Raw genomic sequence first — 27,675 nt, 5'->3', positions numbered from 1 at the left:
TAAGACCTACATTTAAAGAAGCATGGTATAGTCCTTGGATCATGTTTTGAAGATCATCCAGGGACTCGGCAAACAAAACAATATCGTCGGCGAATCTCAAGTGCGACAAGAAGACACCATGGATGTTAATACCGGTCTTGTCCCATGCAAGCGTTTTTATGACGTCTTCTAGTACCGCCGTAAAAAGCTTGGGTGAAATGGTATCTCCTTGTCGAACGCCCCTTTTGATGGAAATCGGGTTACTTGTCTTGTGAAGACGAACCTGCATGGTTGCCGAGGCGTACAGCTCCCGAAGCAAATCAACATAGCGCGCATCTATGGAACAGCGATGAAGAGCGTCAAACACGGCCCAATGCTCGACACTGTCAAATGCCTTCTCATAATCGACGAAGGCCATGCACAAGGGCCGGTTGTATTCGTGACATTTCTCCATCAGCTGTTTTACCGCATGAAGGTGATCTACCGTAGAAAATCCGCTTCGGAAGCCGGCCTGCTCGGGAGGCTGGCATTCGTCAAGGTTTCGAGTGATGCGGTTGCAAAGGACTTTGGAAAAAAGTTTGTAAGTATGTGAAAGGAGGCTTATAGGGCGATAGTTAGCGAGTTTTGAAATGTCTCCTTTTTTGTGTATGAGCGTGAGTGTATGAGTGTATGAGTTATTATATAGAAGTGACTAACTTACCACCTCAGATGGTAAAATAAGTAAAATAATGAGTAAAATGAATAGAGGAGTGAAGTAAGACATTTTTGCGGTACGAAGTACTGCGACAAATTAACAAAATGAGTGGTACAAATGAGGTGCCTCACGAGTGAGCGACTCAACACTAGTCGGGTGACACCTGCGGGGTGCTATCTGACGGAATCGAGCTTGGCTAGGGTTTGCACGACGGATCCGAAATGTATGGGAAGATCCGCGGATCCGGATCCAGATCCGGATAATTTCATACATTTCGGATCCGGATTGCAAACCCTAAGCTTGGCCAACAATACACTATTCGCGACTTTAATTGATCTAAGTGTCTACTACATGTGGTACCGTTATCCTTTGTCACTACGTAATTACGAGAACCCGTTACTTTTGATACTGTTCCCGGTACCCACTTATCCCTCGCGTTAAATTCTTGTATCCATACTGGGTCCCCTTCGCTCATTTGATTAGGTGGAATACCTCCTGCTGATTCGATCTGTTTCTGTTGAACGCGATGCTCTTTTCTACTGCGCTGGTAGGCTTTAATTGGTCCAATCTAGAACGAAGCGGTCGTCTCTGTAGTAACATAGCTGGGGTTTCTCCCGTGGTACCTTGCTCACAGTTACGGTAATTCAGTAAGTAAGTTTGTAATGTTTCCTCTACGTCTTGATTTTCTCTTATAGCTTTTTTATAGCTCTTTTACACAATTTACTGCACCTTCTGCGGCCCCGTTGGATGCTGGGTGGTTTGGCGCTGTAAATGTATGTGTTATTCCATTTAATCTCATAAATTCATCCATCTCTTGACTTGTGAACGGCGGCCCGTTATCTGACACGACCTCCTTTGGCAGTCCGAACCTCGCGAAAGTCTCCCGTAGCAACTTAATTACTGCCTTTGCCGTTGTCCTGGTCATTAGGAAAACCTCAATCCATTTGGTGGTTGAATCAATCAAAATAAAAAAAGTTCTACCTTCATAAGGTCCCAGAAAGTCCACATGAAGCCTGCCCCAGGGCTCGGCGTAGTACGGCCAGGGTTGAGATTTAACTCGGGGTGGTGCAGAAGCTTCCACAGCGCAAATAAAAGCAGTTTCGACTCATCGCTTCTATATCACGATCAATATTTGGCCACCAAACGAAACTACGAGCCACACTCTTCATCTTGACCATACATTGGTGACTGCTGTGTAATTCCTTTAAAATGTAGGCTCTTACGTCTTCTGGAATGACCATGCGATAACCCCACATTACACAGCCACCTTCTACATACAGTTCCTGCCTTCTGGAGAAAAATGGTTTTAATTCTTCGCTAGTACAAGATGCTGGCCACCCTCCTCTGATGTATGTAAGTACTTGCCTTAAAATTACATTTTTCTCCGTCGCTTTCTGGACGTCCTGGCTAGTAATGGGCAAAAAGTTTTGTACGAAATTCAGATACGTTATTTCCTCACTGGTCTGATTACTATCGGGTATGTGCGGCGGTAGTCGGGAGAGGGCGTCAGCTCCATTTTTAGTAGTGTGCACATATTCAATATCATATTGATAGCCTCCTAAAATAATTGTCCATCTTTGCATGGGACTGGCCGCCATCACAGGTATCCCGGCTTTGTCTCCGAAGATCGTCACCAAAGGCTTGTGGTCGGTCCTCAAAACGAATCTGCGGCCTTACAAGTATTGGTGAAATTTCTTTACTCCATAAATAATGGCAAGCCCCTCTCGTTCTATCTGTGAGTATGCCTTCTCCGCGCTGTTCAATACTCTCGAAGCGTAGGCTATGGGGCGCTCCGTACCATCCGGCCATGCATGCGATATCACGGCGGCCACGCCCACACTGCTCGCATCTGTCGTCAGAATCAGCGGGAGGTCTGGCGAGTAGTGGGCCAGCACCTCACTGGAAGCCAACAATCGTTTGACCTTATTAAAAGCCTCCTGACAAGATTGAGCCCACTCAAATTTAACATTTTTTTTCAGCAACTCATATAGGGGTGTCAGTATTGTGCTAATATTTCTCACAAATTTCGCATAGTACATCGCCATTCCAAGAAAAGAACGTAACTCGGACACGTTACTAGGCGTTGTACATTCAATATATCCCTAACCTTCTTGGGACAGGTGTGGAGTCCTTCTTTATCAACTACATAACCTAAATAGGTAATTGAATTTAATAAGTATGTACTTATTATATAGGTATTAGAAAACCCAAGGTATAATTTACACTGTTTATATAATTAGGTACCTCGGCCAAATAATCACTAAAAAAGATTCAAATTCAAAAAGGTGCAAATTGCTCGTGATCTTCCTGCAGGCGCTCAAGTGGTTTGTGTACTTTCATCACCTGGCACTACTGTTCCACCAAATAAAACGCCTGGCATTATTATATTTGAATTAAATACATAATTAGCTATTATATCACACCAAACACAGAGCTCTATAAATTACACACCTTCGATTGATTTTACAACCCCTTTGTTGCCCAACCACTCTCACACCCACCGCTGAACTGCTGCCAGGCGACTGAATTAATTAATAATGATAGTATGGCACACTAACTAGAGGGATTTCGTTGCTCTATAAATTGCATACCTATTTCCGTGGCTAGCTCTCCGGCTATGATGAGAGAGATGACTACTACGCTACGGAACGTTAACGATGGGCACGTTGGCTAGCAGGTTGTGTACACTATATTAACAACGCTGCTCGTCGATTCACTCCACTCATTCTCCGACAAACGTTCTATTAAAGTTCAAATTTAAATACCTACATATTTTTTGGGTTCCGTAGCCAAATGGGAAAAAACGGAACCCTTATGGATTCGTCATGTCTGTCTGTCTGTCCGTCCGTATGTCACAGCCACTTTTTTCCGAAACTATAAAAACTATACTGTTAAAAGAGTTGAAACTTGGTAAGTAGATGTATTCTGTGAACCGCATTAAGATTTTCACACAAAAATTTAACTCTAGAACTGAACCCCCAATAATTTTTTTTCATCAAACCCATACGTGTGGGGTATCTATGGATAGGTCTTCAAAAATGATATTGAGGTTTCTATAATATCATTTTTTTCTAAACTGAATGGTTTGCGGGAGAGACATTTCCAAAGTGGTAAAATGTGCCCCCCCCCCCCCCCTGTAACTTCTAAAATAAGAGAATGATAAAACTAAAAAAATATATTACGATGTACATTACCATGCAAACTTCCACCGAAAATTGGTTTGAACGAGATCTAGTACTTAAGTAGTTTTTTTTGAATACGTCATAAATTACGGAACCCTTCATGGGCGAATCCGACTCGCACTTGGCCGCTTTTTTATTACACGCAGTAAGGGGTTAATAATAATAATAATAATAAACTTCCTCCAATTGGAGAGAAAAATAAAGAAATACCAATAATAATAATAATAATAAATAATAATTAATAATTCGTTCTACATGACATCAAAGCTCTCCAAGGGGCCTCTACGTGTTGGATCTATATTCCCACGCAAGCCTATCAAAAGACCGGGATTATAGGCCCGTGATCCCAAAAAAAGGAGATACAAATAATAATAATAATAATAAGCCCGCAGGGCAGCTTGTGGCGAGCTGTTGGGGAGTAACGACCCCACGGACCCGAGTGCTCCAGAGAGTCGGTCAGGGTCTCCGTCTCTGGCGTGTCTTCGTCGGTCGGAGTGGACCCCAAGGGGACCCGCAGGACTCTCGGCTCTGGCTTGCCTTCATTGGCCGTCCAGAGAGGGGTCGTTAGAGCTGTATGCTCCAGGGGTGGAAGTGAAATTTGCGTAAGCGCGAGTTGGCACAGTGGCTGTTTACAGCCACTGGGTAGAAAGCGGTGTACACCTCTCGACACCCCTGAGCCGCTCACACCGATGTTGCCCCTGGTCGTCTTTACGACGACAGTTTCAGGGGCCCATCTAGTCAGCGGCGAGTCACCACCTGCCTCGATAACGTGTGTTAGCATTGTTATGGCAGGTGTCCGGACTTCTTTACAATAGCCCAGTATCATTGTCCACCCAAACTTCAATCCATAGACTGATATACTGTTTACTTTTTCTACAATAGTCCCAATGCCTGCTGCGACCGGTTCATGAGTGTCTATTGTTGCACCTGTGAACGGGTTCCAGCAGGCGTTCTACATGACATCAAATCTCTCCAAGGGGCCTCTACGTGTTGGATCTATATCCCCACGCAAGCCTATCAAAAGACCGGGATTTATAGGCCCGTGATCCCAAAAAAAGGAGATACAAATAATAATAATAATAGCTTGGGCCCTGCCCCGCTGCCGGCGGCATTCTAGGTTAGGTTTTTTATAATGTGTTTATATGTATTTTTTATTGTTTTGTAAGTGTTTTTATATTTTACTTTTATATTCATATTATAAATAACCTAACGTAAGAGGAAAGATAAATAAATGAATAATAATAAAGCTTTATTTAATTCTACACACAACAAATAAAACAGGGAAAGTACAAAGATAAAGTATAAATTAAAAATAAAAACTAAAAAAAATAATATAAAGTAATGATCAAGTGTGTGCAGACCCCTTCTGGGTAAAAGCCTCCCCCAAAGTGTTCCATGTGTCTCTATCAGTGGCTTTATGGAGCCACCCTTGTCCAGCTATGGCTACTATCTCGTCTGCCCACCTGGCGCGCGGACGGGCTCTGGCACGCGTACCCCGTGGTCCCAGCCATTTGATTGCTCTGATGGTCCATCTGTCGTCGTTGTACCTGGCCACGTGACCTGCCCACGTCCACTTTCGTTTTAGTGCGAACGTTAGGGCGTCCATAAAGTTTGTTTTCTTGCGTATAAGCGTATTTTTTACTCTATCCTTTAATTTTATTCCTAGGCAGCTTCTCTCCATCTTTCTTTGAGTAATTTGAATTTTATTTCTTGTCTTGAGGTCAAACGTCCATGTTTGGCATCCGTATGTGAGGCACGATAGTATGTCTGAGTCCATAATAATTTTCTTAGATGTCATCGGGAGTTGTGATTTAAATATTTCTTTATGAGCCCAGTATTTTCTCCAGGGGTTAATAGGTAAGTATTAAATTTTAAGAGAGTTTCAAACATTTTTAATACGTTTTATAATAGGTACCTCCCATACAACTTATAATTTATTAAATAAGGAACAAGAGCGGGACACACCAGGCTAACAAACAACATAAAATAAGTAAGGAATGAGCTATCTAAGCTTACTAGTTTCTTTATGACACTGCGGAGAGCGGTAGGTTTTTTTGACTAATCTACTTAATGTAGGTACATGTAAAATACAATACAATGCCACTGATAGCTAAGTTTTTATCGCTGATTGTATTTAACTTTTCTTGGGCAAGTAATACTAATCGCAAAAAATTCAAACAACGCCAATCACAATTAGTTTGCGTCGTTTCGTTACAGAGTTTCTATGGTGACTTCGGCTTAGCACGCACTGCGGTTTTTAAAAAGCGGTTCCGCTACCGCAAAAAATGTTACGTACGGCATTCTTAAATCGCAAGTGCGTGCGCTTATAAAGAATGCCGTACGTTACATTTTTTGCGGTAGCGGAACCGCTTTTTAAAAACCGCAGTGCGTGCTAAGCCTTCCTGTACAATCATCAGATCAGCTCCATGTCATCATAATATTGCATTGTCATTCGATTTACGTATGTGGGTCAATTTTTGAAGAGGGTGTTTTTGCGACATTTGTATGGCATTTTTTTATTTTTGGAAAATTAAATTTATTATCATCGTTTTAGGAAGGATTCATAAGAACAAAAAATATACTGTACGAGGCACTACTCTAGTTTTTATAGTTACCTAGATATGGACGTTTACTGATCGACATTTGTATGGCACTATTTAGCAATTTTTAAGGCGCTTTTGACATGTATATGGCACTTTTTCGACATTGTATGGCAGTATCAACATTTTATGTCACTATTTATTAATTTTGTGGCATTTGTAAGACCCTGATGACATTTGTATGACGCCTTTTCGACATTTGTATGGCACTATGTCGACATTTGTACGCCACAATCGACATCTGTACAGTTAAAATAGCCGTACAAATGTCGCCATATAAATGTCGCTAATAATATTTTTTGGCGAAATTTCTTCCACAATATAACTAATTCACTTATTTATTTTACTATACATTTGAACACTATATTTGCAACTAGTATTATGAAATACACATTTTTATTTCGACTGTGTACCAACATATGAAGCGTCCATACAAATGTCATTGTAGTCGTACCAAAATATATCGAAAGAGATTCTTACCTGTTTTTATATAAATAAAACTGTTTCCGCGTGCATACCTAAAGGTGATCGACGTCCAAGTAACCGCACTATTGCGTCGTAAATTTAATCTAATCGTTATTCAACAGACCGGCAAATTTCGTCGTTTTTGGGCCTTTTGAAAAAAATTATTGGGGGTTCAGTTCTAGAGTTAAATTTTTGTGTGAAAATCTTAATGCGGTTCACAGAATACATCTACTTACCAAGTTTCAACTCTTTTAACAGTATAGTTTTTATAGTTTCGGAAAAAAGTGGCTGTGACATACGGACGGACAGACAGACAGACATGACGAATCCATAAGGGTTCCGTTTTTTCCCATTTGGCTACGGAACCCAAAAAATATGTAGGTATTTAAATTTGAACTTTAATAGAACGTTTGTCGGAGAATGAGTGGAGTGAATCGACGAGCAGCGTTGTTAATATAGAGTACACAACCTGCTAGCCAACGTGCCCATCGTTAACGTTCCGTAGCGTAGTAGTCATCTCTCTCATCATAGCCGGAGAGCTAGCCACGGAAATAGGTATGCAATTTATAGAGCAACGAAATCCCTCTAGTTAGTGTGCCATACTATCATTATTAATTAATTCGGTCGCCTGGCAGCAGTTCAGCGGTGGGTGTGAGAGTGGTTGGGCAACAAAGGGGTTGTAAAATCAATCGAAGGTGTGTAATTTATAGAGCTCTGTGTTTGGTGTGATATAATAGCTAATTATGTATTTAATTCAAATATAATAATGCCAGGCGTTTTATTTGGTGGAACAGTAGTGCCAGGTGATGAAAGTACACAAACCACTTGAGCGCCTGCAGGAAGATCACGAGCAATTTGCACCTTTTTGAATTTGAATCTTTTTTAGTGATTATTTGGCCGAGGTACCTAATTATATAAACAGTGTAAATTATACCTAGCTTTACTACCTAGCTTTATTTGACGTTCATAAGCGCATTGTAATTATGCCTACTTGAATAAACTATCTTTTATCTTATCTTATCTTATCTTATACCTTGGGTTTTCTAATATAATAAGTATGTACTTATTATATAGGTATTAGAAAACCCAAGGTATAATTTTCAATGAAACAAATTAAATAGGTACAATAAAATCTTTATTTAAAACATGTAGGTTAAATATGATTTATGTGCACTATACAGGAAAAAAACTAACAATTTAGAAACAATCAAACGTTAAATCAAATATACTTAACAAAATTAAAAATTGTGAAACTTAGATGAAGAATCACAGCAGTAAACAGCTAGTGCACGTTACATTTACAAAAATATAATAACTCAAAGTCATAAGTGAACATTAGTATGAAACAAATTAAATAGGTACAATAAAATCTTTATTTAAAACATGTAGGTTAAATATGATTTATGTGCACTATACAGGAAAAAAACTAACAATTTAGAAACAATCAAACGTTAAATCAAATATACTTAACAAAATTAAAAATTGTGAAACTTAGATGAAGAATCACAGCAGTAAACAGCTAGTGCACGTTACATTTACAAAAATATAATAACTCAAAGTCATAAGTGAACATTAGTAGTGCCTGTCTGTCAATAACCACAGACCACAGTATTAATTCATAATTTTAAGGAGTGTAAATTTTACTTTGTTTTTTAAGTGTTTACTTTGTCTATTTCAGTCAATTTATTTTGTTAGCTTTTATTTCGGACATTTCGGCGCTGGTAACACTGGTCGTGGTCGCGAACAAAAAAATGATAGTCCAGTAAAATCTCTAAGCGGAGATTTGTGTAACTAACCGACCAAAAGTCTGGCTGGCTCTATCACTGATCCTCAAGCGGTCGATATTTAAGTTAAAACCATCTTCACACTATAAAGCTCAGTCCAGCTAGTTGAAAAACGAAATCAATTTAATAAAATACTGGTAAACAAAGTAATTTCGGTATAGACCCGCCAAAATTATGATTTTATGTGTTAAAACGCGAAAGTTTAAAATGTTGTTATTAATAGGGACAATACGAGGTGGTTTTACAATAACAATCTCTAGTATCATGACATTTAACATTGAAATGGAACAAATCAGGGTAATTTGGTCCCACGATATCGGGATGACGATTGTTTGGAGTATTGTTGCAGCACTCTATGTGTTCACCAACCGGCTTCGCGTCATTCGGGCAAACACCATGCTGGAACGATAAAAAAAATATTTAAAACTCATATTTCACATAATTTCACATTTCGTTTTTGTATTATAAGTATTATAACACAGTAAAGTAACGACTGTCCAAAAGTTACAAAATGATCTAGTTTCTGTAATGTTGGGAATTGATTCTGCCCGCAACCTCGGCTGTGAGGGAGAAATCATGATCATTATTATTAAGTACTACTCAATGTCCTTCTCCGGGCATCAAATTAATTTTAAGCGGTTCAGAGGTGTAAGTGTGGTGAGTGGTACAGTCAGCAGCAGTAGTTGCTAAGCGGGCGAGGTGTTCTAAATTACCTTGGCACGCGCTTATTCTCTTCACAATAGAGTCGCATCAAGATCATTTTGAATACCTCGCCCGCTTAGCAACTTCTGCTGCTGACTGTACACAGATTCACAAATTGGCAGACAGAGGGATTAAGTATAGATGTAACTGTATTTTTGTAGTATTTTACCTGTCTAAAAGTGACTATTTCTTATAAGAAATCGTCATACAATAGCACATTGTACAATAAGGGAGGCATGGGCAATAGTATATTGTGCAACATAAGTTAAATATTGCAAACGAGAGTAAGTTAAATTATTAGATTTTTACGCCTTTTTACGATTATTACGCCCAGAGTTACACACAATGTTTTTCATCACACTTGCGATACAAAAATGAAGTATAAAGACAAAAAACTGTTAATTATGGTACTAGAAACTTCATTACTCCCTAGGAAAAATGCTTTTTCTATTACTCCCGCTATGCCTGCGTGCAATTCCACATTTACTGAGCGACTGTGAGTAGTTATTTGTTTTACAAGGGGGCAAAGTTGTTGTTTAACCGCTCGCGCTAATATTGATTTCACAGCACGAGGGTTTGCCCCCGAGTGAAACACAAAATTTTTCATCACACCAACCCGAAGCAGATATTAAATTTAAAATATTAAACAAAATTAAATTCAAATTAGCTATGGGCGCCGCGCGCCGGCGGCGCCAACTAGCGGGAGTTACGGGTCGCTATCGGAGCGCATCAGAGTTGAATATAATATCTAGTTACGATAGAATATCTGGGAGACCGAGCTTTGCTCGGAAAACTTATAAAATCTTAAAAATTAGCGTTTTCCCAGAGATAAGACCTAGCTAGATCGATTTTTCGCCCCCGAAAACTCCTATATACAAAATTTCATCGAAATCGTTAGAGCCGTTTCCGAGATCCCCGAAATATATATATATATATATATATATAAATAAATAAATATGCAAGAATTGCTCGTTTAAAGGTATTAGAATATCTGGGAGACCGAGCTTTGCTCGGAAAACTTATAAAATCTCAAAAATTAGCGTTTTCCCAGAGATAAGACCTAGCTAGATCGATTTTTCGCCCCCGAAAACCCCCATATACAAAATTTCATCGAAATCGTTAGAGCCGTTTCCGAGATCCCCGAAATATATATATATATAAATAAATAAATATGCAAGAATTGCTCGTTTAAAGGTATTAGAATATCTGGGCGACCGAGCTTTGCTCGGAAAACTTATAAAATCTCAAAAATTTGCGTTTTCCCAGAGATAAGACCTAGCTAGATCGATTTTTCGCCCCCGAAAACCCCTATATACAAAATTTCATCGAAATCGTTAGAGCCGTTTCCGAGATCCCCGAAATATATATATAAATAAATAAATATGCAAGAATTGCTCGTTTAAAGGTATTAGATATGTGGACACAATTCGACAAATAGCGCATTATTAATATTCTAATTCATAAATTAGACTAGCGCGTTAAAAAACGAGTCTAACTTTGCCTCCCGGTCCTTCAAAAGAGTAGGTAGTTGCCAAAGCATAGTCGCTGCACATTGGTAGGATTTGCGTGAAGTTAGAGCACCTTCCTTCGGGGACTCGTGCGTTCGGGTCTCTTGTCAATATCCAGGGGAATTACTGCACTCCATCTTTTCCGTCTTTGCACATGGGAAATGATTCATCGGTCGGACAAGCCGACATTCATGGTAAGCTCTTTGCGTACGACTCGACACTGGATGACGGGAGAGCCGCGCCGCTAATATATCACAGTGGGAGAGCTCTATGGCGGATGTCAACTAATTAAAGCTCAGTGCGTAAAGCACGTCTTTACTTCGACGACATCTCGAGTGAAGTTCAGTTCCGTGGCCATTTAGAAGGTCAGGCCAAATTAGTCTCAAAAATGCATCGGTGTGCTCAACAGATCGAGATAGTATTTCACACTGGCCCACCTCCTACAGCTTTATAAGGCACGGGTTTGCCCAGTTGCCAACACATGGAATATCTTCACCACTTAGATGGTTGGCAGTTTCTTGTGCGTTTCCAGAAACTTCCTGCCTCGCACAGCTAAACTATGAAATGTGGATTGTGGAGTAAGCCTGCGGTATTTCCGGACTAATACGACCTTCAAACCTTCAAGAAAAGAGCGTATTCCCATATTAAAGGCCGGCATCGCACTTACGCGCGACGGTCTGGGGGCACGGCAGTGCCCCCGCCAAGTCGAACGCGAAGCAAACACTGCCGTACCATCCTTTACTGGAACCATTTCGCCGCATTTTCAGGCCCCTATTTGACAACCTCTGGATAAGACCAGAACGCAGAAATTTTCGTCATCCAGTAAGCTATAATCACATACTTAAAATCCAAAATTTCAAGTCTGTAGGTCATTTAGTTCCGAAGTTAAGCGAAAGCAAAGTTTCGCATTTATGACACTCATTCATTCACTCATGATCATCAGAATAGAACTCTTCCTCCCATAAACTCAGAGAGCTGAAATTTGGTATAGAGTTAGGGTTTAATGGCCACATAAAGGGTAAACCTAAAAATATTGCAATATCAGTCACGTTTTAAAGATCTAAGAACTGCATAAGTAGGTTTGTGATCCCATATAAATATATGATATTACAAAGTTACTGTTGCAGTTCCTACAAATAGTAGGTAAAGTAAAGGTGCACTACGATGTACAATGTGAGTCTGAATGAAGATATGTTTAGTTATGATATGTGTATACATAGAACGGGAATGAGTACCCGAAAAGAAGGACTGCCTACAAAAAGACATGAGATCCCATCAAAAACATTACATTAAAAAGGTGCAAGTCTCGCAACGCTTTTACTACAAAAAAGTTTTGAGATGTAATGTGAAAACAAGTCGGTTATTTTAATCAGTGCCAGGGGGTGTTAAAACCGTATCAATAAGATATCTTTAATTTGTAATACATATAATGACTTGGCAATCGCACATAATGCTTTACTCGTACCGTACTCGTAAATATGAGTAAATGCTCAAACTGCAATTAGCGCTAGCGTTGTGTTCAATTAGAATTATTTTTAATGGGTGACGATGAACCTTTTGTCATTATGCATCCGTGCGATGGCCAAGTCATTATACGTATTACAAATTAAAGATATCTTATTGATACGGTTTTAACACCCCCTGGCACTGATTAAAATAACCGACTTGGTTTCACATTACATCTCAAAACTTTTTTGTAGTAAAAGCGTTGCGAGACTTGCACCTTTTTACATGTAATGTTTTTGATGGGATAATCGTTTACCGTTAGGTGTTACGTCTGCTCGTTTGCCTCGTATATCATTAAAAAAATAATGATTTCAAGGAGGCATAGGTATCCAAGGTCATCAAAATCCATGGCCACGCCTCCGGCGTCACGCCGCCGCCGGCCTCTATTACACTACGCCTTACGTAGGCGAACAACGCGCGAACGCGGTGCGGCGCGGCGCGGCGCGGCGAGGATGAAACAAACCGTTGATACGTATAGGTGTGTCCTACTCATACGTGAGCGATTTAGACGCTAAGCGGCGCGGCGCGGCGCGGCGAGGATGAAACAAACCGTTGATACGTATAGGTGTGTCCTACTCGTACGTGAGCGATTTAGACGCGAAGCGGCGCGGCGCAGCGCGCCTCGTTCGCGCGTTGTTCGCCTACGTATTTAAGACGAAACAGGAGCTGATATTTAAATATTTTAGGTAAATATACCCGTCTCGCTAACGGAAGCGACTCCTAAAACTAGTGCGATAAGGACAAGGCGAAAAATCCTGCGTAAAAATCTCAAAAATCGAGGTTTCGTACTCGACTGTTTCCTCCTCCAAAACTTAACCAATCGTAACCAAATTTGGAAATCTAAATGATTATGAAATTATCTGTGTCGGACCGTTTTGTTTTTTTGGCTAATTGATATCAGTTTTGAATACCACGCCTCTCATTGCGGCATAGTCAATTAGGCCATTTTGGCCATTTTTGAAGGGCTCTAGCGCCTTAAAAAACAAAAATATCAAACAAAAGCAAAACGGTCCGACACAGATATTGATAATATTAATCTGTGTTGAAAAAATCATTGCTCTAGCTTCAAAACCCACGTAGGAAACAGTCGAGTACATTTGTATGGAGAAATGACCACTCCTGTTGGCTCTTAAGACTTAGCGTTGCCGGCGCGCCGCCGCCGCGATTTTAGGGGTCGGCGCCCATCTCTAATTCAAATGAATGGTATTAAATATTTATCATCCAAAATCATCATTTAAAAGTCAATTCTACCAGCAAACATAAGAAAACAACCCAAAATTTGCATTAGATTACTTTGCCTCACATGAATTACTTTGCTATCCGTTTTTGAAGTGCAAAGTAAGCCTTTCCGAGCTGGTGTGGTGAAAAATGATTAACGAGAGTCAATACGAGTATATACACGAAAATGATTAACGAGAGTCAATACGAGTATATACACGATGCACGGTGCGCATAGACCAGGATCTCTAGAACTGTGTAGTATGCATAATTATTAAACCGCTGTTTGACTTCTGATCCCTGTAGTGGTGCTCCTAGGACCTAGGCTTTTAGAAACCTGATGTGGCCGGGCTGAACCTGGTAACGTTACCCCCACCAGCCCTTACAGTTCTCATACATTCGCCATCGAAAAAATCACAGTTTTTTCATAAATTGGATTCTTGCGCTTCGTGTAGGCACATTTGACAAAATCACTATGGTTTATATGGTTTCAAGGAATATAAATTAGTACCTGTTTTGTTTTATTTCTTTTACAACCTTTTGCTACTTAAGTAGAAATGACAGTGAATTATGATAAAAACTTCTTACATCAGGCAGAATCACTTGGGCCCCCGGGTAGGGTATAAGAACATCGTTTAGTATAACAGGATGATTTGTTATTTGACCTGAAAATAAACAAAAATTTGTGCTATCATAATACATATATACACCATTCAGTTTGCATATGTAAAAATAAAATGTTATCGAGGTTTGAATGTCAGTTTTGCGCCTACTCACCCCATTTTACTGTATTAGTAAGACAGTGTTCAAGTCCTTGAAAGTCTCTTTGAAATTAGATAGTCTTGATCTGGAGAATAAAAATATGTATGTTATGGACGAATTATCAGACTGTGATATATTAATAGGTCGTAATGTAACTGAACGTCCAGACATTATGTATTCACGTGTTGGAGATGTATTAACATACAGTTATCAAAAATCTTTTGATAATTTTTGCAATGTGATAAGTGAGACCCAAATTGATTCTGATTCACACCGTAATGAGTCAGTGCAATTATTTCATAAGTATAGTGAGTGTGTCGCGAGTAGCGTCAAAGAGTTAGGAGTAGTTGACAATCACGAGATGGTTATCGAATTGAACAACACAAAACCTATTCAGTTTAGGCCGTATAGGAGTTGACATGGCAATAGAAAAATTATTCGCGAAATGGTTGACGAATTGTTAGAAAGTGGCATAATTAGGGAAAGTAATTCCGCCTATGCTAGCCCCGTGTTGTTAGTGGACAAGAAAAATGGCGAAAAAAGATTATGTGTTGACTTCAGGGCCCTGAATAAAATAACTGTCAAAAATAAATATCCTATGCCACGAATAGAGGACCTTATAGATCGGCTTCAAGGTTGTAAATATTTTACCAGCCTAGACCTCAAAAGTGGTTATTACCAAATCAAGATGAGTGCAGATTCGATTCATAAAAGCGCTTTTATAACTGAAGACGGTCATTACGAATTCCTCAAGCTCCCGTTCGGCCTTTGCAATGGCCCGTCATGCTTCTAACAAATGATGAACAAAGTATTGGGAAATTTGCGTTTTGGTAAAATAATAATCTATTTGGATGATGTCTTGCTAATAAGTGAAACCCCAGAAGAGAATTTGGCTTTGCTAGAAACAGTTCTGAGAATTTTTGAAGAACATAATTTGAAATTAAATTTAAAAAAATGTCATTTCCTAAAAACTGAAATCGAGTTTCTAGGGTATAAATTACAACATAATACTATAAAGCCTAGTGAAAAGAAAGCTGCGGCTGTTAAATATTTCCCTGAGCCAAAATCTGTTGCGCCAATTTCTAGGACTTATAAGTTACTTTCGTAAATTTATTAAAAATTGTGTCCTTTTATCGAGTCCTCTTACAAAATTTTTGAAAAAGGATAGTACTTGGTCCTGGGGAAGTAGTCAACAACAAGCTTTTGAAACTTTAAAGAGTGCACTGTTGTCTGATAATATACTGACTATTTATGACCCAAATAAAGAATGTGTACTTTACACTGACGCTAGCAGAGACGGAATACAGGAATTTTAATGCAGGTAACTGACGAAGGGGAAAAACCGGTACACTATTACAGTCGTCAAACGTCTAACGATGAAAAAAAGTATCATTCGTTCGAATTAGAGTTATTGGCTATCATTGCATCATTACAAAAATTTCGACTTTATTTATTGGGCTCCCCGTTCAAAATTATTACAGATTGCAACGCTGTACGTTTTGCTATGACTAAGAAAGAGATTGTGCCACGCATTGCACGTTGGGTACTTTCTACTCAAGAGTTTTGTTTCGATATAATGCATAGAGATGGTAACAGAATGCAGCATGTTGATGCCCTTAGCCGCAACCCCGTGCAATCTGGGGAACAATCTGAGTCGGAGTTAATTATGTCTATTACCGAAGCCGATTGGCTCTTAACTGTACAATTGAAAGATCCGGAAATAGTTAAGATAAAGGAAATTCTAGAATCAGGAGAGGCCGATATAAATAAAAATATTTTTTGTAATTACGAGCTCCTAGGTGGTAAAGTGTACAAACGGACGGGTCAAGGTCGTCGCTGGGTCGTCCCTAAGCAGTGTATTTGGCAGATTATCAAATATAACCACGACGACCTTGGTCATTTCGCCATAGAAAAAACGGTAGAACGCATTAAGGATAAATATTGGTTCCATAAAATTCGACGCACAGTAAAGAAATATATTAGTAATTGCCTAAATTGTATATACAATAAGAATAAAACGGGTCCAAAAGAAGGTCACTTGCATCCCTTGCCAAAGTTCGCCAGACCATATCACACATTGCATTTGGATCATGTGGGCCCTTTCGTTAAAACTACACATAATAACAAATATTTATTGATCATGATAGATTCTTTTACTAAATTTGTTTTTATATTTGCTGTACCTAACACTGATAGTGCTAATGTTATTAACGAGTTAGATAACCTCTCGAAAATTTTTGGCTACCCAAAAAGATTGATCACAGATACAGGGTCTTGTTTTACGGCATGTAGTTTTAAACAATACTGTAGTAACAAGAATATAAGATTACATACGATAGCCACTGGTATGCCACGTTCCAATGGCCAAGCGGAACGTTTTGTTAAGACAATTTTAGAGTCTATGAGAGCCATGGGTGCAGATTTGTCGGATAATAATTGGAACGAATGTGTAAAACCTTTGCAACAAGGCTTGAACAGTACGGTACAAAAAACTACAAAAGCCGTGCCTAGTGAAATATTTTTCGGTTATCGGTTACGTACTGACGCAGATACTTTAGCACCTAATAGTGATAGCGAGTCTGACGTAGATGTTACTAAATTACGCAAATTAGTGGATGAAAATATCAGGGTGAGCTCCATGCAACAAAAAGAGAGATTCGACAAAACACGCAAAAAGGCTCGACAATACCATGAAGGTGATTTAGTCCTTATTAAAATACAAAGCCAATCCAACGATGGTCAGAGTACCAAGTTGTTACCAATTTTCAAAGGACCTTTCCAAGTGGTCAGGGTCTTGGGAAAAGACAGGTATCAGGTGGAAGATGTACGAGGCGCTGAACGTTGTAACAAGCGGTATACTGGAACAGCGGCAGCAGAAAACATGAAACCCTGGATACACATCGGTGACTGGGACATATCAAATAAGTAAGCAGTGTTGGCGAGGTAAATATTTTATTCCTTATGTAATTTGTAATATTATTTATAATATTTCTTTATTCCTTTGTTTTTCATTTCCTTAGTTTGAGCCCTGGTAAAATGCAGTGCTTAATATAAAGTAATTAGTGTATATATATCTTACCTATAGTAAACCTTAATAAATATGAATTTATGTTAATATACCACACACTATTTTTTTTTGTCTTCTTCTAGGAAATTATCAATTTAATATTAAGTAATGGCTACTTACTATTAAATTGGTAAGGCTACTAGTACACTAAAGGAAGTGTGCTAGGTCTAAAAATATAATGAGCCGGTAAACACCTATAGTTACAAGAGTGGGCACGAGCACATATAGTTTAACCCTTAAATGCATAGTGATGCATTTATTTATACACACAACATAAACATCAAATGTTATGCATTATTAAACAAATTCTATTTGTTCTTGTATATTATTTCAATAGTAAAACTAATAAATTTTCCGAATTATTACATAAATTTACGCAGTATTTTAATTTATAAAAGTTACATTTGTTTATAGACGAAATGTCGGAAAACTTGGAAAAACCTGGAAGTTGATGATTTTTAGTATGTGATTTTGGGCAGATTTTTCGGAGTTTGTAATTATTTTATATTTACAAATTTTATCATAGGAACATCACAAATAGTGTACCTTTCTGTTGGCAGTTAAGATTTTTCCTATACCCCTTAGTAATAGCTATATATTTCCAAAAATATGATTTAGACTATGCAACTTTTAACACTGATTTCCCAGTGAAAATCGATGATATATTTTTTTTACTATTTTTCCTAGAAACGGCAAACAATTATGTGATATATATATTAATTTCGGGCAAAATGAAAAAATCATGTATTTAAGGGTTAAATAGAGGAACTAAGTGCTAGAAAGACACTGTAATGTGACTGGTGTGGTGATTATAAATTGGACCAGCGCCTTTCTATTGGTATAATAAAGTGTTATTTACTCTTATACTCGTACTTACTCTTGTTCATTCTTTAAAGGTATTTGTTTTGTTGACAGCATTTTACCGGACTCGTGGAGTGCCCGAGGCGGGCACAACTGTCACATGGCCGTGTTGGCGACATCTGTTGGCACGCCTGTCAAATTGGTACTACCGACATTTAAAACATTATACTAATTGAATTTATATATTCTGCTCAATAGGACATGCATCTTTAGGAATTTCGTACTTAGACAATTTGTTTTTCGATGTTCTGTCTTTAGGAATTTGGTACTTAGGATTTTTAATTTTGTTTTCTACATAACCAAATGTGTAGATGTAAAATTATTTAGTATAGGTGAGTACCTAGGTAGTGCTTACCGACATCTTCCGTGACGCAGTTATACCGTTGGGCGTCGGCGGCGGCGAGCAGCGCGGCAAGCGCGAGTAGCGAGCGGGCGAGCGGCGACATGGCGGCGGCGGTGGCGGCGGCGGCGGCGGCGGGGAGGGCGCGCTGGAGAGACTCGGCTATCAACACCACAAGCAGACCAAAGCCTCGCTAATGGATGCTTCTATGTCACCACTGTCGTCCTTTTATATCACGCGATACGCTTTTACCACAAACCGTAGCCAATCCTGGATACATAGAGATTTCTCAGATATAGTAATTAAACAATCTACGTTATCAAATAATACAATTAAAAACGTCCATGAATTAATGTGCATTAGAATTTAGATAGGGATAATTAAGTATAAGTCACCTGACAACAATACTTGATAAAGATTATTTGAAGGCCATAGGTATATAGGTAGGTATTCACGGATTAAATATTTGCATTTGTTACGGAAATAAAAACTCAAAAGAATGAAAATTACCCACGTATTATTATTATGAGAGTAATATCCTAATAAATGATCGGTTATAATTAGTGTTTCGTTTTGGTTAATGGACTTAAGCACACTTAAAGCAAACAATGCCAATGGTTTCTTTAAGCGTAAAATTCGATAAGGACTAAGTTTAAATAGTAATTTTATGTTTTTAGCAGTGGCGTAACTAGGGGGGGGGGGGGGGCTGGGGGGGCACGTGCCCCGGGCGCCGTCCAAGGGGGGGCGCCAAAATGGGCAAAAGACCTCCCATAGAAAATGTACCAGCCAAAAATTAGGATACAGAAAAAAAATTTTTCGCGACTTAGGGGTTGGTCTCATAGTAAAAATTGCTCAGTATAATCCCAAAACCTCCCTGGCAACGGAAATGCAGTTATTTTTTAGCCACCCTGTATACAGGGTGGTCCAAACCTTGACGTCCAAAACATTTTTTTAGAATCCTCGTCGTTGGTTATCAGAATATACCCCATGTATGTTAGCCGATTTTTCGTAGTTTTCGAGTTTAACTTTTAACTTTTGTTAAGAAATTCCGGGGTGAAGCTTTGCGTTGCTTTTATGCCTTCTAATAATTGTTCGTGGTCCTTCTAATAATTGCACTGATAACATGAAATAGCGATGGGGAAGTGACCCCATAAAATAATAGTAGAAATAAGAAAAGAGGATTTTTGTAATGAATTACTAATTTGGAAGCTTTCCACCTCCACCGTATGTCGAACAGATAATCTGGTTGCTGGCATTACATACATCTTTCGTGCTGGTATTTTATACTGTTAAATCGTACCTATGCTAAAAAAGTGACGAACTCCGAATGTGACGTCCTCAGAAAGTGGCGTTCTCAGAAAGTGACGTCCTCAGTGCAACATTATATCTTTAATTAAGTACTTTAAGATGTGCTGGCAATCCGTCGCCATGTTGAGTTTGAGGTCGGCGTCTAGTTCGGCACACACATAGAGTGCCAAGTCTTTGAGCACTCTATATATGTGCCGAAACTCCTCGTTGGGCATATCCAAAGGGTTCCATATATCCCTTATGGCACAGGCAGACGCACGAGTGAACCCTAAAAATTGTATTTTTCACCACTTCTATACCATGAGAGCACCTTATCGTGCCCAGTGAGCACTACGATAAATGAATCAAAGGCTAGCCGTCAAAAATCGACTATATGTCTAATTATCCAACAAACGTAGCCATTTACCGTCTATCGCTGTCAAAGTGGACAAAACGGTATGAATGTTATAAAAATGTATAAATCTAGACAAGTGTCTTTTATATCATTTAACTTATCCACTTATCAACTAAGTTTAAGTTGGAAAAGTAGACAAATGACATATTATCCAACGAGCATGTTATGCAGTTAATCGTTTAACGACTATCGCTGTCAAAAGTGGAAAAGACGACAAATCAATAAAAACTGGATGAAATGTCAGTTTTATCATCATTTATACAACTATATCATTTAGGGTAACGGCACCAGTGGCCAGCCAGGTACCAGTGGTCAGCCTTTTGAGCCGTTTAATGGTCATAAATATCTGGTATATTCGTTTAAACAAATCGCGAGTACTCAAATAGGAGCTTTGATTCCTTATTGGTTAATACGTCACACGACAGGTGCGGTGAGGGAACGGGGGGAAGAAATATACTCGTTCATACAGGTGCTGTTTGTCGACGAGTGCAATAGTGTCATGTCCGCCATATTTTTTACTGCACGTGGTGTTCTCTTAACAGGCAAGAAAAACTATGTTTTAATGTTAAAAGTTATTGTTTTTGTTAATGATTGGTTTATTTATTAATTTATCTATTAAATTGCATTATATTTGAATGAAAATATCAATATTTCACTTATAAATTGAGGGGGCTGGCCACTGGATAACACTTTTTTTCCAAGGAATCCAGTGCCCAGCCCCCCACGGCTGACCTTTGGGTTATTCGTTTATTTTATTATTTTCGAGCCAATGCGACCGTTAGGACCGTTAAATTTACATTTTCAAATTTAGTTAGGCATGCCCTAGTCAATTTAAAGTAAAACCCAGTAGTCAGCCGCATTTGAAATAACGTTTTAATGCGGCTGAGCACTGGGATTCGCGGATCCAGTACTCAGCCATTGACCTTGCTTGGTACGTCGCCGCCAAACATATGTCCACATTTTTAAACCCTATCTCATTGAAATAAGGTTCAAAAGTGTATATATATTTTTGACGTTAACTATACATAACTATCATTTTGCTTTTTCCTGTGGGCTTAGCACGGTAGCAGTTATCACGCAATATGGTATAAAATATGTGAATAAAACGTTAGTTACCGACGATTTTATCATGCATACTATGGTAGCAGACGATATATGGAGTTATCCACATTTGACAGCGGTAGATGACAGAAGACAATTTGCATAACATGGGGGTTGGATAATTTGACATATTATCCCATTTTGACAGTTCAACTTAGTTAATTTTATCTAAGTGCTTCTTAGGTGACGATAAGCCTTGTCGTGAAAGCAAAACTAGTGAATAAACCTATTACAAATACAAATTACAGGTAAATATCCGTTTTTCTATGATTATATTGAGAGTTATTAGTTACAATGTTCCGCTTTATATAATATAGTCAATATTTTATTTGCAGGGAAGTCAAATTTTATTATTCCTACTCGCGGCTGCTGTTGAAGAAACAAAGCGTCGAAAAATCTCGTGCATAGCTTTAAGAAACGCTTGCAACCCGTTTGATATGCCAGACGAAGAGTTTCGGCATATTTACAGAGTGTAAGGAGTGTGCAGTGCATTTATGTGCCGAACTTAACGCAGAGTCTCAAAACGGTGATGGATTACCAAAACACCTTAAAGGTAAAGCTTAATAAAATTGTAGTGTTTCTTTAAAGTTAATATGTATTCCATGTAAGACAGGCGTCTCAATGACAATGCTACTAAACTCTTAAATACTATCTCATATTATAATTGTAAAAATTAGTATGTTAAGATATTCTGTTGCACAATCTTATACTTACTAACAGAGGTTACTTATTTAAGCCACTTTTTACCTCAACATTCATATCCTAACTTAAAGGGGAAAGTCTACTTACCTAGGTACAAATATTACATCTATGTTCTTATTTGTTTTAGGTTTTAACAGTATTAGCTGTAATACTAGTAGCTGATGGCAACTACCAACGCGGGACTAGTCAAGATGATGGCTTGTCCATTGGCCAGACTACTGTAAGTCAATACCTTTCTCGAGCAACTTGCACACAGAAGGTAAGTTCTCTTGAGCACTGAATTAAGTACTTACTAGACATAAAAAACTGTGACGTTCCACTAGGCGTGTCTTAGTAACTTTTTTGAATAAGTATGAGTGTGGCTGTATTGTGCAATGAGATTGTTTGATAGTTATGTTAAGTAGTTACTGGGTCTAGGATACATACTGTTATTCTTCATATTCAATTATTCATTATGTGAAAAAAACTGACAATCACAATATAAATTCCTGAAAATCTACCATGTGTAATTTTAAGTGAAATTGTATATTGTGAGATAAATAAATCATATCATATCATATCATAATCTGGGAATGCATTTAAGGTTTAACTAAGGCATCCAGTTCTAGTTCTAATGTGCTGCATTGTTGACAAACATACTTAGCCATATTTTTATTCAAAAAAAATAATACAGGCCTATTGCTTGATGACTAGCGGAATGCGCAGCAAGCAGCAACCTCGAGTCTAGGACAAAACTTAACTTTCATATTTTTGGTGTGCATCAGTAAGCGTTCATATTGCTCTTCACGAGACTCCAATGGATAATACATATATATAAAAACTAGCGGATAATATATATAAAAACCAATGGATATTATTCCCCGAAATGGTCGTTCCCGTCGATTAGTTACTAGTAGCTATATTTTGGGTGCAAATAGCCTGCACTCATGTGAAAATATTTCATTCATAGCTGCCACATGAACCTGCTGTTACTTATTTCCTTATTTTTCTTCCAGAAAACTTCTCGTGGATACAGGGGCAAATTAAGGAAGGCGCTCCCCGAGGACTTCCTAAGCATCATGCACAAAACCGGCTGTTGTTAAGAGCCCATCAACCTGCACACTAGCGCCACTGCTAAGTAATCGTGATTATTTCAATTTAACGAAATATATTTAAAAAAGGGGGCCGCTACGCATTGTATCTTGTATTAAAGTACCTTTTGAATACTCGTACATCAAACTAGTTTCTATGTTGCTGGATTCGTCAATCTATGCGTCCAAGTTAAAACGGCCGTTTTTGTTTTGAGTTTATAGATTGACGAATTCAGCAACATAGAAACTAGTTTGATATATTCACAAGGTACTTTAATACAAGATACAGTACGTAGCGGCCCCCCTTTTTTAAATATCTTTCGTTAAATTGAAATAATCATGATTATTTAGCAGTGGCGCTAGTGTGCACGTTGATGGGCTCTTGAGAATGTGCGCGTGCGAGCCAGCTTAATAAATACTTATTTCGCCTATAACCAACTATGTTTTACTATCACACAAATACCTACCTAATCTATTTACCTATTTTTCTATGGTCAATCTTCATACAAAACAGCATTCCCCGCATGTCGCTTATTCTTATTTTTCATTTTAGCGTACAAAATCTGTCACTGTTACTACTTATAGCTTCTAAACGTATTTAATCCGACTTTCATATATATACACTATAGTATAATTAAAGCATTTTAAGCACGTTCTTATTTAAAGACGCATCTAGTTAGTCTGTGGCGGTCAAAAGGTTAAATAAGAATATTCCTAAATGCTCTATTATGCTATAAGTCTACCTACTTTAGTAACTATAACTACGGTCAGACAGAGTTTAATACTCTAATAATTAATGTTAAATTTTAAAAAACTATGTTAAATCCATTAACAACAATGTCAATATTCTCGCGGCGTTGGCACTGTTGTCAGTCTTCTATGTTTACTAGGTAAGTTAAGAGCCCGTCAACGTGCACACTAGCGCCACTGCTAAATAATCGTGATAATTTAAATTTAACGAAAGATTTTTTTAAAGGGGGCCGCTACGTATTGTATCTACATAGTATTAAAGTAACTTTTGAATACATCAAACTAGTTTTATGTTGCTGGATTCGCCGATCTAACAAAAACGGCCGTTTTAACTTTGGACGCATAGATTGAAGAATCCAGCAACATAAAAACTAGTTTGATGTATTCAAGAGGTACTTAAATGTGACGGAATCTATGAAAAGGGACCTTATTGTCGATGGCGCTTACGTCATTATTAAAGATGCTCCGATATAAATATAATGCCGCGCGATGTAAGCGCCATCGACAATAAGGTCCCTTTTCATAGATAATGCCCCAAATACAAAATACAGTACGTAGCGGCCCCCTTTTTTAAATACCTGACGTTAATTTGAAATAATCACGATTATTTAGCAGTGGCGCTAGTGTGCACGTTGATGGGCTCTTAACAATATCGGCTCTGTGCTGCTGGAGAGAATATTATAAATGGGTAAATAACACAACTATTGCCAAAAAGATAAACCAAGTTTATTTTCACATTAAATTATGGTATACAAACAAATCATTAATTGTCGTCCCCGGTGCGAAAGTGCCCATGATGCTAGCAACTTTTCAACGCTGGATTACTATGGGCAGCTTTTGCACCAGGAACGGCTCGGAGCGAGGGCCGTAATGTATAGGTATACATAGTAATGACCTGAAAAGGGAAAAAGTGTTTTGGTCTCAGACACACTCAGAGTACTCAGACAACGATGTAACCGGAGAGTTAGCCACGGAAATAGGTACTTATGCAATTTATAGAGCAACGTAATCCCTCTAGTTAGTGGGCCATACTATCATTATTAATTAATCCAGCATGGCAGCAGTTCAGCGGTGGGTGTGTGAGTGGATGGGCAACAAAGGGGTTGTAAAATGATATCATAGCTAATTATATATTTAATTCAAATATAACAATGCCAGGCGTTTTATTTGGGGGAATAGTAGTGTCAGGTGATGAAAGTACACAAACCACTTGAGCGCCTGCAGGAAGACCATGAGCAAATTCCACCTGACTCACAATTGCTTCACGCATAGTTGTATATGTCTTCTACTTTTTCTTAACACATACCTAGGCGTAATCGAACAGAGTAGTACTATTATTTATTCTGTGACAGAGTACAAAAAGTACGATTGCGAAAAGTACGAGTGGATTATATATATTAAGCTCTTAGACTAATATATATAATATACAAATACTTAAATACATAGAAAACATCCATGACTCGGGAACAAATATCTGTGCTCATCACACAAATTAATGCCCTTACCGGGATTCGAACCAGGACCGCGGCTTCACAGACAGGGTGACTACCCATTAGACCAGACCGGTCGTCAAAACATATATATGTACTTACATAAGAGAATTTGGGACGTTAGCCGCGTACCCTGCCTCGTTTCCAGCCTTGGCCACCGGTGGACTTGATCACTTTATCTTTAGTGTATGACATATATTTCAATTTATAAGAACTGAAACAAACTACTAATGATGTCGCGGGGTAAACTATAAAAATACTAACGCGTTGGCCACATTGCGCGACTGGCTCCGGCTAAGGCAGGGAAGGCTAGATGGGAACGAAAGGTCCGATCGCTGTGTCTCGCTACAACCTATGGTTGTCGCCTTAGCCGAAGCCAGTCGAGCAATGTCATGGCCAAGCCGTAAGGCTAAAGGCTTCGTCACACAGGCGCGTTTTCCGGGCGGGGCGTTAGCGGGGCGCGCCGCTTTTACATATAAAACGCTCACGCCCCGCCCGGGAAACGCGCCTGTGTGACGGAAACTTAAGCGTATGCTGAGACGCAGGCGACGTAGGTCACGCAGCGCAGCACAGAGCAGATTTTTGTAAAGTATAGAACGTCCTTTAGGTACGCACACTCCAGAGTAAGGACGTTCCATACTTTACAAAATCTGCTCTGTGCTGCGCTGCATGAACTGCGTCGCCTGCGTCTCATAATACGCTTAGCCTAGTGGCATTATTCATAAAAGTGTTACTGCCCTGAATTAGCTATGAATCGTTTGTCTTTATCTGTCATTTTGACTTAGATAAAGATAAGATAAAAGATAGTTTATTCAAGTAGGCATAATTACAATGCGCTTATGAACGTCAAATAAAGCTAGGTAGACCGGCTCCCTTATGTATTTGAAAGAAAGGGATAAAAAATTATTTAATAAATCAGGTCCGTAAAGTTTTATGAATAAGGTGGTAAGTACATATCTTGTCAAATAAAAATGATATTTTTGATAAAAGTTTTTATTGCCGACTATAAAGGCCCCTGTACACAATGGGCCATCGCCGGCCAAACCAAGGGACGCAGCCATGCGGTAGAATGAGATAGCAATATCACTTGCTCCCTCTAACGCATAAATGCGTCCCCCAGAATGGCGCATTGTGTACTGGGGCCTTAACAGGCAATTAATACCTACTCATAAAAACAATTTCTAAGAAACCCAAACACAAATTAGGTTGCTTTATATATATCAAAGAGTTTCTTTGCCCACATCCTGCGTCCATCATCAGATATTCGGTGGTACCATAATATTGCGTTATCAGTTATCACCCAACTTAAATAATGTATATTAAGTTTTAGCTCAATCGAATAGAGACGTGGGGTCTAATTTATCTTGTAATATGTACTTGATACATACATTGCAACTTAAAGGTTTGTTAGAAAAAACCTTTTAAATACCACTGTAATAGTTTCACCTACATATGCTTAACAAATAAACACTTTTACTATTGACTTCGAAATGCATGGACGTGCCTGCTGAGAAGTGTGTTCCAGGCAGAAAGTCAGAACTTTTTTTTGGCGCACTCTCTCGTTCTATAGCTAAATATTATGACTATCCCTTTTCTAAATAAGTCATTAAATAATTGAGGCTGCAGATTTTAGTTAATTTCTATCGTGTCCTCGATAACTTGAGTGTCCTCCAATATGTTATGACTGAAACAGAAACAAATAGATTAGATGAGGTCATGATTCTATAGTGGCGCAGGCTAGTACAGAGGTTCATTTGCAAATTATAAGAAATTAATGTCATTTTTAGAAAGCTGTCGTTTTTAAGTCAGGGGGATTTTATAGTTTCATTGGTCCGATTTCGTTTCGACTGAAAATAAATTAAATTTTGTTCCAGTAACTATTAATCCGTTATTTAAAGCATTTTTGTTATTATTATTTTATTAAAGAGTACCTATTATGTATTAAAGTGTAGTCTATGCCACCTGCGGCATAAAAACATACCAATGAACATCTTATTCAACAATATTTGTCTCAGTAGTTAAGCTTTTATGCTAGGGTAATACACGACACAAACATACCCACACACATACATACATACCTACATACATAGGCTGCTAAAATCATAATTCTTCCCATTGTCACGTATACAATCAAACCACTTAGGGTATTGCAAATGAAAACATTTAAAATAAGAGTACCTACTTAAATCTTT

At 38.5% G+C, this 27,675-nt stretch overlaps 1 long non-coding RNA gene across 1 annotated transcript; it reads right to left on the bottom strand.

Annotated features, from left to right (window-relative positions):
• Positions 1-9,043: 9,043 nt before the first annotated feature.
• Positions 9,044-18,937, bottom strand: LOC134648394 (uncharacterized). Its single transcript, XR_010096880.1, has 3 exons — positions 18,684-18,937; positions 14,227-14,303; positions 9,044-9,103 (listed from the first exon to the last, which is right to left on the bottom strand). It is a non-coding gene; the product is annotated as an uncharacterized LOC134648394 (long non-coding RNA).
• Positions 18,938-27,675: the final 8,738 nt, after the last annotated feature.

This window comes from Cydia amplana, chromosome 5 (assembly GCF_948474715.1).
Source record: "Cydia amplana chromosome 5, ilCydAmpl1.1, whole genome shotgun sequence".
Taxonomy (NCBI): domain Eukaryota; kingdom Metazoa; phylum Arthropoda; class Insecta; order Lepidoptera; family Tortricidae; genus Cydia; species Cydia amplana.
Note: the sequence above shows the minus strand (reverse complement) of the source record. Positions and strands in the feature narration are given on the sequence as shown.